Below are 12,378 nucleotides of genomic sequence, written 5' to 3' on the forward strand. Positions count from 1 at the left end.
GATCCATGACGTACCAGTATGGCATGGGTCCTTAAGAGGTTAAAGCGTTCTTCATGTGTTCTAAACACATTTATGATTCATGATAAATAGCAGATGATATAGGATATAATGATAAAAAGCAGATTATATATGATATAATGATAAATAGCAGATAAGGTTGCAACATGCACAGACATAGTGGCTGACTTGAGACCTTCAGATATATCCTAGAAGAGAATGGCTTCCTACTCTTCTAGACTGTAGAAATCGCAGCCTCAGAGAGGCCTCTGCTCCTTCACATAGACTAAGGATTCAGGTCGACATTTTGAGTCTTGACAGATCTGGACAGAACTGGCCCCTGAAGAAGTAGAAGGCGAAGGCTCAAATCCTAAAGTAAAAGAACCCAGAGGGCTCCAGGACCCATCTCCGCACAAGGCCTAACTATACCTTCTGGCCGAAATGGTACCAGATAATGACAGACGTTTCCACTGTCAGAATTTCCAGTAGTGTCCAAGGAATGAGCCGAAGATAAGGAAATGTATATAAGCCACCGGATTGTCTCTTGGAAAGAACTTCTATACATCCTTGTTCTGACAATCTGCGAAGAGACACCCTTCACTCGTAAGAATGGATTGACTGCTACAATAAACCATGTGAATCTTAAGTTATGTGGCTGTTAGGGATAAATATGTCGCTAGGTGAAGATCCAATCTGAATTGACTGAAGCAGATTCTGCTCTGCACTATCCTGGTGTCTCAGATGTGCCACAGTGGTACTGTTGTCCAAAAGGATGTGAATCGTTAGATTCCTGATATTCTTTGTCTGCTGTAAGGCAACCCGACTGCCTGCAGTTCTTTAACCCCTTAGCGACCCATGACGTATCTGATACGTCATGGTGCCGCAGGAGGTGTTCAGAGCGGGGTCCCGCCGGGACCCCGCTCTGAACGGCACCGATCCCGGCTGCAATCTGCAGCCGGGCAGTGCCTCTATTAGCCGGCGCGGGTCCCGTTGCCGCGCCGGCTAATTAAGCCCTTCAATGCAGCTGTCAAACCTGACAGCTGCATTGAAGTGCTTTCCTCCGTGCATCCCTGGTGTCTAGTGGCACGGATTTCCCCCCCGCGATACGATCGCGGGGGGGAGATCCGTTCTTCTGCCCGTGCCGGGCCTCAGCGTCGGAATGACGCTGATCCTGGCTCGGCAATAGATTGCTGTGGCCTGCAGCAGGCCATAGCAATCTATGACCGATCTAATGGATCTTTGCTGTGTATATACACAGCATTGATCTCTATGAGAGATCAGTGCTATGTATATACAAGCCCCCCAGGGGGGCTTCTAGTGTATGTAAAAAAAAAATTAAAAAAGTGTTTTTATTAATAAAAAATCCCCTCCCCTAATAAAAGTCCAAATCACCCCCCTTTTCCCATTTTATAAATATAAATTAATAAATAAATAAATAAACATATTTAGTATCACCGCACACGTAATCGCCCGAACTATTAATTAATCACATTCGTGATCTCGCACGGTAAACGGCGTAAGCGCAAAAAAATCCCAAAGTGCAAAATTGCGCATTTTTGGTCGCATCAAATCCAGAAAAAATGTAATAAAAAGTGATCAAAAAGTCGTATATGCGCAATCAAGGTACCGATAGAAAGAACACATCATGGCGCAAAAACTGACACCTCACACAGCCCCATAGACCAAAGGATAAAAGCGCTATAAGCCTGGGAATGGAGCGATTTTAAGTGACATATATTTGTTAACAATGGTTTGAATTTTTTACAGGCCATCCGATACAAGATAAGTTATACATGTTATATATCATAGTAATCGTAACAACTTGAGGAACATGCATAACAAGTCAGTTTTACCATAGGGCGAACGGCGTAAATGCAAAACTCCCCGAAATCAAAACAAATTCGTTTTTTTTTTCAATTTGACAGCGCAAATGATTTTTTTCCGGTTTCACAACATATTTAATGGAAAATTTATGCCTGTAATTGCAAAGTACAATTGGTTTCGCAAAAAATAAGCGCTCATATACGTCTCTAGGTGAAAAAATGCAAGCGCTATGGACTTTTAAACATAAAATGGAAAAAGCAAAAGCGCAAAAACGAAAATTGGCTTGGACCTTAAGGGGTTAAGGCCTGAGGACCTTGCTGCTGTCCTTGAAGACAACAGCAACTGGCCAACGTCTGTGACTAATCGTATCTTAGGAAGAGGGATCCAGAGAAACCCCCATCTTTAAATAAGCACTGTAGGCCAATAGTTAGAGACCACCAGACCTGTGGATACCTGTGCCTGATTTAGAATAAGTTGATTGGTTTATTACAGTAAGAATCTGGAATGAGTCCGATTCTAAGGTGTCATTGGTAAATAAGTGGTCATAAATTCCAAATGGACATGGTCCTCAAGAGTAAACAGGCCTCCTACATTTGGAAGAGTCTAGTCTTTTCCATCAGGGAGGGGAGAGAGGACATTTTTACCTTGGAATCCGGAGGTTCGCAAATATATTTTGGGTGTCTGGGTTGAGATAAGATTTCTGATTATCAGAATCAGATTATCAGATTATCTGTTTATCGGCCACCTCCAGGAGTAAAGATCATCACTGGCTGTCGTTATATTCTGAACAGCTTCTACGCGGAATCTGTCAAAGGAAGAAACTCGACCAGACAGGTGTAAATATTTATCCCAGACCGATGAAGGTAGGGAATTAACTCCCCCATAAAACTAGAGAAGATGTAAAAGGGCTGAGGAAATCCTGAAGGAGAGAGTGCTGAATTGATAATGCTGGACAACAACTGCCCATGGAAACCACACCTAAAGACAAGAGTTGAAACATAGTATAAGCATCTCTTTAAGTCGATTAACGCAATCATAGCATCCTATGGAATAAGTGGAGTAGTCGACTATATGGATTCCATCTTGAATCCTCTGTATTAGACAAATTTGAAGGGTTCAGGTGCAAACTAAGTCTATATGTTCCGTTCAGTTACTAATTAATGAACAGCTGAAAAGTGCCCCTTCCCTTATTAGCTTCTAGACACTGTAGAAGAGCCCTGATTAAAGGGGGTGAGAAGGTAGGCGGAAGAATAAAATCCAGCATCCACCTGTCTTGGGTCACACACATCCAAGCCTCCTGAACTTCAGAGTCTCATCGGATAGTGACCTAGTGTAGTCCTAGGAGGCCTTGGGGAAGCTTCAATGACCTTTCCTTGCCCTACTCCTATAATGCTCCTGAATTTTATGGTGCTATATTGCACCCAATGCTGAAGGTCTACTTATATCAGCAGAATTTCCCATAGAATGGGATCCTAACATAGATTTATTTATTTATTTTTTAAGTGCCTTATGGCAGAAAAGGTAAAACCCAATTCCTGGCAACCATACAGACCATGACTGCTGAGGAATCAGCGAAGAAGGCTAAGGATTCGCTGAACAGCAAAGATGATCAATAATGTGCTTCCGAGGGAACCTATGTATTTATTCATTTATTTATTTTGATGGTCGCCTCTGATTGATTCCCATATGTACTGCACAAGAACACATGTAGCAGCAACATTACTCTCAAGAGAAAGTAACAGTCTATAATGCTGGGTTTACACGGAACGATAATCGTGCGGGGGCGGGCTGTGGGCACGCGAAAGCAAAACGATCGCAAAACAATTTTTCTGTACGATATATTGTACCGTCTAAACGCTGATCGTTATAAAAAAAAATCATTACTCGTGTGATTGGGCCAATTATCGCTCCGTGTAAACTTAGCATAAGACTTGTACAAATCTTCATGGCCTCAGTTGAAGAGCCTACAAAGGGCAAGGTGATTACTAGTAACTCTAACCACCTGGGAGTCCAAATCCCATTCCTCAGGTTCTGTTAATCACCAGTGATGAGAGGTCTCCTAAATAGGACCAGCAAACACCTATCTCTTGTGTATCCTCCATGCCCAGTGGAAGTCTGACAGAGAGAAGGTAAGATCAAATGTGAAATATTCCCAAGACTGTGTATCAAATCTGAACTGTCTTGTATAATGATGACCTTAAAGGGGTTATCCTGCGATTTGCAATTAAGCTCCATTTACTTCAATAGAACTGAGTTTCAAAACCCCACCCAAACTGGAGACAACAGTAGGGGGAAAGTGGCCATGTTTTTATAGCGCTGGATAACCCCTTTAAAACAGGATGGGCATATGTTCTTCTTAATGGAGAGAGGCCCGCATAGTAACAGATAAATTTGCTAACAGGAGTAGCTCCTTCTCACAAAAATAAAGCTAGGAGCAAAACCTTATATACATACATACATACATACATACATATATAAATCACAGTCCTAAGCACCAAGGTGAAGATAGCACGCTGCTGCCCACACAGAGTAAATATATCACCCTGAAAGGTATAGGGAAGAGGAGAGGGAGATAGAAAACTGGGACAGTCAGTACAATACAAAACTGACCCCTAGCACTCTCCCCCAAGTGTAGCAGACTTTAGTTGGCACACTTACCACCGGCGGAGGAGGCTAGTCTGCAGCAGGATTCTTCATGCAGTGGATCAGACCTCAGAAGCGGATGACACACAACTCTAGGCCTCAAGCTTCACCACCGCCGAATGCCCGTACAATGCGGCCGGAAGTAGGCCGCAAACGCTCAACCAATAGGCCGCAGCGCCTGCCACAGCATGACCAGTCCCAGGACACGCGCGTACAAATGAGAAGTTCGGAGGTTTTAGCAATGAAAAACTCTCTGCGCGCCCCCGCCACGTAAGGGATGGTGCGTGGAGAACCAGCGGGCCATCCCTTACCTCAGATCCGAAGATCAGCCAGCTGCCTCCATGGGAAGAAAGGAGGTTAACCCCTGCTGGTAAAAGGAAAATAAATCTTCAAACAGGGGGATCTTCTCATGTTTACCATGGATCCCCACCTCTCGTGCCTGCCCTACACGGACAGGAAAAGCACTGGAGCTAGTAGGAAGGGATGGCTTTTAACCTCTCGTGTTTGTGCTTTTCCTGTCCCTAGGGCATGAGTTAACTCCTGTGGTGCCGTCGGGAAGATGAGGGGAGAAATTTTTTTTATTTTTTTTTTACTAAAAGGTTGGTTTAGCCTGGAATCTTTCATTTTCACAAGGGGTTAAAAGCAGGGTGGGGTGGGGGAATGAGTAGAGCAATTTACCCCGAAGGGGAAAATATCCAACAAGTGGACATAAATCACTATGTGGACACAGGACAAGCCTCCCAAAGGACAGAGTGCCCTCTTGAGGCCGGAAGGGATGATGGAAGCCATGTTAAATTTACAAAGCCCCCAAGCTATCAGGACAGTGGATAACCCCCACAAGTGCCCCTTTTATGGAAACTACACCCCTCAAAGAATGTAACAAGGAGTGTAGTGAACATATTGACCCCATTTGTGGGGGTATCCACTTGGCATATAGGTGTGGAAATGAATTGCTATGTGGGCAGAATGTCCTTTTAAGGCTGGAATGCCCTTTTGAGCCCTCATGCTACCAGGACCTCACTGGTGACAGTAACATGGGTAGGGATAAAGAAGAAAAAATAAATTAGACATGCATGGAGTTGGCTGACAATTGCAGACATTCTCAGGAAAATACATAGAAAAATTCCCAAAATAAGGACGCCATTATAGAAACTGCACCACCCAAGAAATGTATTAAGGAGGTGTAGGGGGTGCATGAGCATTTCAGAAATTTATGTTCCTGGACTGAATGTGCTGCAGTGGGTGAAAAGTAGAAATGCCAATTTTCACAGTTCTCAACTATTAGGCCAGTATGACACACGTCGGTATTTGATGCATTCATGGAAAGTCTGCCCTCTACTAAGGGTGCGTTCACACGGAGCAAAAATCGGTGGAATTCTGCAGCAGAATCTTGTTTGCCCCAGTGTAAACCAGTGTGTCTATAGTAGGGCTCGCGCACCTCCGCTCATAGAATTGACATGTTAATTCTTTGAGCAGAGAGCGCGCAAGCCCTCCTATAGAAACACTGTTTAACACAGGCAGGCGGGGCTCAGCCACGGAATTCCGCCGATTTTGCTCAGTGTGAACATACCCTTAGGGTACATCCACACGGAATGGATCCACAGTGGATTTTACGCTGCAAATTCACAGTGAAATCAATCCACTGCTGATATATTCCGTGTAAATGTACCCTAACGGGGCGTTCACACTGAGCAAGAACATCAAAATTTTGCGACGGAGAGCTCCTGCCATGCTCAGTGTGCTGCTTTAAAGGGAAGGAGAGGGCACACTCCTCTGCTGCCGCTGCTCTCCGCTCAGAGAAATGACATTTATCTTCTTTGAGCGGAGAGCGGCGGCTGCGGATGCGCGCGCGCCCTCTTATTCACTCAAAGCAGCACACTGAGCACACGTCTCTTGATGATTGACCACAAGTTCTCAATAGGGTTAAGATCTGGGGAGTTCCCAGGCCATGGGCCCAAAATCTCTATGTTTTGTTCCCTGAGCCATTTAGTTATCACCTTTGTTTTCCATCATGCTGGAAAAGGCATTGTTGATCGCCAAACTGCTCTTGGACGGTTGGGAGAAGTTGCTCTTGGAGGACATTCTGGTACCATTCTTTATTCATGGCTGTGTTTTTAGGCAAGACTGTGAGAGAGACGATTCCCTTGGCTGAGAAACCCCACACAAATGGTTTCAGGATGCTTTACAGTTGGCATGAGACAAGACTGGTGGTAGTGCTCACCTCGTCTTCTCCGAATATCTGTTTTCCATATGTCTGAAACAATCAGAAAGGGGATTCATCAGAGAAAATGACTTTACCCCAGTCTTCAGCAGTCCTGGGGCTTGCTGGTTTTTCTTGGGCACCCGGGATCCTTTTTGGCAACAATGGAACCACTCTCCTTGAAGTTCTTGATGACGCGATAGATTGTTGACTGAGGTGCAATCTTTCTAGCTGCGATACTCTTCCCTGTTAGGCCATTTTTGTGCAGTGCAATGATGACTGCACGTGTTTCTTTAGAGATAACCATGGTTAACAGAAGAGAAACAATGATGACTAGCAACAGCCTCGTTTTAAAGTAAAACGATGTTAGCTGGTCCTGGTGTGTTTTGGGGGATAAAGTTCATTTTCTAGGCAAATATTGACTTTGCAAGTAATTGCTGATAAGTTGATCATTCTTTATAACATTCTGGAGTATATGCAAATTGCCATTTTAAAAACTGAAGCAGTAGACTTTGTAAAAATGAATATTTGTATCATTCTCAAAATGTTTGGACATGAGTATCAAAAGCATTGTACATTGCGGTTTGGACCATGTGCACGGCCAGCTTCTTCTACCACATGTTAGTTTTTCGCAGACCACTGTATGGCTTGAGGACAGATCAACTCCTGGTGGTACCACGGACAGGGACAGAGTTGCTGCCAGCACCATGGATAGTAGTCAAAATAAGGACATTGAGTTTGTGCCTATATTTGACTAACAAGTTTTTGCAACAAAGGGCCCTGCTTTTACCCCGTGGCAGTGGTTGTGCCACAGGATAACTCGGGAGGCCTATCTGGTTTTTCCTCACAGTGTTGCAAGCTACAGTAGCTCGGGCTGTGAGGGATTGGAATAGAGGGAGACTGATATAAAAATTATCCACATAGAGGTGGTAACCTTTATCCAGTAGTGGGAACATCAGTTCCCACACGAGCTTCCCACTAAGGGCCTTATTACACCAACAAATTATCTGACAGATTTTTTTAAGCCAAAGCAAGGAATGGATTTAAAAAGAGGAGAAATCTCAGTCTTTCCTTTATGACCTCTTCTCTGTTTATAGTCTGTCCATGGCTTTTGCTCAAAAAAATTTGTCAGTTATTCTGTTGGTGTAATAAGGCCCTAACTCCCAGGGTGGGGGGCATTCTGGGGGTTGAATGTGGGTGTCCCTCCCTTCATAAACTATACAAACTCTGTGAGAGTACCTCAGGGTACACTCATAGGTTTAGATGCCTTACCTTGCCCTCTTACTCGTTAGGTACTAGCGAAATTGGACTCTCCCCTTGAAGCTAACAAGGGATTCATCAATGGAGATATATTTCCCTGGGATGTATACCTCTGAAAATTTGGCTGCAAGATGATCAATGACCGGGCTTATTTTGTAAAGGCAGACGTAAGAAGGATCATCCCGGGGAGGGGGGCACCTTGCATTATAGTTGTAATGCAAGAATTTGAGGATGGTCTCAAAGCAATGCCTTGTCATGGCCAACCAGTAGATTGGAGTGTTGTATAAGACATCAACCCTCCAATACTGCCTAATTCGGGATTTTTTAACTAGCTGCATGTGCAGCAGAAGGCCCCGAAACGTGGTTATTTCTGCTGCATCAACTGGGGTCCAGCTGTGGGATCCCGAAAAGAGAGGAGATGGGGTTGTGAGCCAGAGACTGCTGGGCGTACAAATTAGTTTGCACAACCATCAGATTTATCAGTTCTTCACTAAAAAAAAATCTTAAGTCAATTTCAGTGAAGCCTGTGGGGTCAAATTGGATTCCCAATTATCCCACAATATCGGTAATCTGTGGCTCAAACTTGGGGGGGGGAAATCGGGGTTGTCGTCCAGATGGGCTCATTTGTATGGGGGGCTGAGGTGGAGATGGGGGTCACTTGAGGGGGAGGCTGCCTGAGGCGACGCCTCGGGGTCTCATCATCGCTGGATGATGAAGAGGAGGAGGTCGAAACGAGGAAAGTAGGATCTTCCTCTTCTCCCTCACAGGCATAAGAGCATATGCCTCTTCAACCGAAAAAAAAAACTACTGGCCATTTTTTTAAAGACTTAGTTATGGGGGATTATGTAAATCTGTAAACTTTAGTTATGCGTAGTGTGGTTTTTTAAAACTTTTTCGGGAAAAAAAAAACTGTGCCCACTTGTTGCTGATCAGTGATTAGTCACTGATCAGAACAAGAGAGACGGGGGGGGGGGGGGGTGTTTGCAAAGGAATGGTCTGAGCTGGCACAGGGGTGGGCAGGTGAGGTCTGAGGGGGCAAAGAGTGGCAGAGGGTGCTGCTAGCAGGATCTCCCTGCACACAATATGCCACCAATGACGGAGGCGGCAGCTCGGTCACAAAAAAAACAAATTTTTTTTAAAACAAAAAAAAAATGTGCCCATTTGTTGCTGATCAGTGATTAGTCACTGATCAGAACAAGAAAGACCGGGGGGGGGGGGGGAAGAGATATGGCACAGGGGTGGGCAGGTGAGTGGGTGCGAGGAACTGTCTGAGGGGGAAAAGAGGCAGGAGTGGAGGATGGCACAGGGGTGGGAAGGTGAGGCTGGTGGAGGAACGGTCTGAGGGGTCAAAGAGAGACAGGGGGAGGATGGCACAGGGGTGGGCAGGTGAGTGGGCAAAGAGAGGCAGGGGCAATGCTAGCGGCACAGAGGGTGCTGCTAGCAGGATCTCCCTGCACACACTATGCCACCGACAGATGGCATAGTGCACAAGCCTGGAGAGACAGAAATGGTAGCCATTTCTGTCCTTTAGGCTTGTGCATATATTTTATGTATTCTGTCCCTTTTTTTATCGTGGCTAGCACTCCTCCTTTGTAAGACCCATGTGATCCAAATTAGCAGGAAGCACCTGTGTACATATGGTAAGTACCTCCTCTTTTTTTCCATACTACCTGCAGGAGCAATGGTGAGAGGTAACAGCTTGTTCACACTTGCGGGGTTTGGGGGGGCTCTTGGGGTTTGTTCCTGTGACATTGGGGTTGCAGGGCCATTCCGTGCACCCCTTCCCTGCTTTTTGCGGCCTTTGCGGGGTTGACATTTGCTGACTGGCACATGTGTATCAGAGACCTGCACGTGGTACATGACGCAGTATGGTTTGATCAAATTATATACTAACTTCTGATGTGGGTTTTTAATGTAGCTGAACAAGCTTTCGTGTCAACCATGGTTGCGATGTGCAGCCATTTCTGTCCTTTAGGCAGGTGAAAAACAACTTATTTAAAAACAAACAAACAAAAAAAAAACAACTGTGCCCACTTGTTGCTGATCACTGATTAGTCACTGATAAGAACAGAAATGTATGTGTGTGTGGTTTAGGATGGCACAGGGGTGGGCAAGTGAGCTGGGCAGGTGAGGGGCATGGAAGAGAGGCAGGGGAACCGCTAGCAGCACAGAGGATGTTGCTAGCAGGATCTCTGTGCCACCAACGGACGCGACAGCCTGGGCAGATCAACAAAAAAAAGTAGGAAAAAAAAGTTTTATTTTTTTACAAAAAAACCTGTGCCCACTTGTTGCTGATCAGTGATTAGTCACTGGGGAGGGGGGAGGGGGTAGTAATGCCACAGGGGTGGGGGCACCTGACAAGCAGGGGGGCCGCTAGCAGCACAGCAGGATTTCCCTACTAAGGGCACCGAGCAACTAACAGGCAGCACGGGGGCAGCAGGAGACTCACTTGGACCCTCTCTGCTCACTGATCCTGACAAAAAGGATCGTCTGGGGGTTAAGAGAAAAACCTGACAAGGATATATAGTGGACAGCGCTACCCTGAAAGTGGCTCACTCCTGGTTCCTGGGTTCCCCCATCCCAACCCATAAAGAGCAGTGGCAAAATGCATGTGCAGTTTTTGAATTCTGGATAGATAAAAGAGTACAGGTGTACAGATCTCAATTTGAAACTGATCTTTTCGAGCAGGTAGACTCCTAGCAAGATTGCCTAAAGGCAGGTGACTTCACATATACGGGTCCTCAAGAACATGGAACTAGACATACGCAGCAGTAAGCAATTAATGACCTGTTACAGAAGTTCTATGCAGCCCTATACAAATCAGACTGGATAGAGCAATCAGAGGGAGTGAGATGTTTGCAGGGCATGTCTCTGACGACAGTGAAAATGGAACAGTTTGAGTTACAGAACTCGAAGGTTACGGGGGAGGAGGTAGAAGCCACCATCAAGGGACTTCATAATGGCAAATCACCAGGGCCAGATGTGGGAATTTTATAATATTTTAGTTTCCCAGAGTTCACCAGCCCTTTCTTACTATTTAAATTTTATCTTACGAACTGGAAACATATCGCAGTCCGCCAAACTGGCTTACATAAAGGTGCTCCCTAAGATGGGGAAATACATTAACAGACCCAGAGTCTTACAGGCCAATTTCGCTCATAAATCAGGATTTAAAAATAATTTTCAAAATAATGGCAAACAGGTTGGCATCCTTTTTGCCGGACCTTATGGTTAGTCACCAAGTGAGCTTTGTCTGTGATAGGGAAGCAGTCATGAACATCTGAAAGGTGGTAATGGTTGTAGATAGAGCTCAGCATTGGCCCCGGTCAGGAGAAAGTCTGGCTTTCTTTACTTTGGATGCAGAGATGGAACTGGCTGGGGCTCGTTAAGTTTGGTGTGCCTGGTGCCTTTCGAGTGTTCTTGTCCGGTCTATACAGGAATCTAAAGGCACAGTTGCACACTCCAGGGGTGTATATTTCGACATGTGCTTGACTGGCTCTTCATAAATTTCTAATTTTTAATTTGGAGAAAGATTTAGCTCACCCCTGGGACCTCACGTTTATTAAACACATCCTTTGCCAAGCTTCTGAAGTCAAATGTTCTACCCTGCTATGAGATACCCTGGTAACATGGAAAGAAATCTGTAAAATGCATGGGCTGCCATTTCTCATATCCCAACATATGCCACTTTCGAGACACCCAGAGGACAACCAGCCTTATGGTTCAGTCACTGGGCAAGACTGGGACTCAGGAAGGTAGGGGACTTTATGGACCGGGAGATCACAAGCGATACACTACGACAGAGTTGGTGGCTAAATATAGCATTCCACCTTCACGACTCTTACACATATCAGTTACATACCTTTTGCACCTCTATAGTGACTAATCTGTCTAAGGAAGCCCCAGTCAATGCATTTGATGAGAGGTGGTGGGAAACCTATTTTAAGATGGCGCATAGTGCTCTTATGCCTTTAATACTCTCCCATTCCCCTCTTTCCCATATAGAATCACCTCTTGCCCCTAATGCCAGACTAGTCTTACCAGTTTGTGGCATGGAGTGTGAAGCTGCAGTTACACTGCCAAATTCTGGCAAGAGGTTGTCACATATACCCCGCAAACTATAACTATATTGTTCCATCAGCTATGTCTTCCAGAAGGGGAAAGTGAGACACGCTTACCACCACAATTCCTTATTGTGATTCTTTTTGTAGTGCTTTGGTGTTTGAACTTCAATTGGCTATCCCTGATATGCCTTTGTTCTTATCCAAGCTATAGATATTCTTTGGGGTGGACTGCATCGATACTGAGAGGCATAAGAATAAAAGCACAAAAAAGTTCTTCCAAAAATCACTCATTATGACCCTCAAGCTATAGTGGATACAGCGCACCCTTTCCGCCTAACAAAGTAGTACTGTAAAGTAGACCTACTGTAGCCAGTTCCCTAGGAGATCTCC

The 12,378-nt window shown here is 45.1% G+C and overlaps 1 protein-coding gene across 5 annotated transcripts in view; it reads right to left on the bottom strand.

Annotated features, from left to right (window-relative positions):
• The window catches only part of KATNA1 (katanin catalytic subunit A1), a 175,241-nt gene that overhangs the window by 24,948 nt on the left and 137,915 nt on the right, over positions 1-12,378 (bottom strand). The window lies entirely within an intron of this gene.

This window comes from Dendropsophus ebraccatus (genome assembly GCF_027789765.1).
Source record: "Dendropsophus ebraccatus isolate aDenEbr1 chromosome 6 unlocalized genomic scaffold, aDenEbr1.pat SUPER_6_unloc_1, whole genome shotgun sequence".
NCBI classification, from domain to species: domain Eukaryota; kingdom Metazoa; phylum Chordata; class Amphibia; order Anura; family Hylidae; genus Dendropsophus; species Dendropsophus ebraccatus.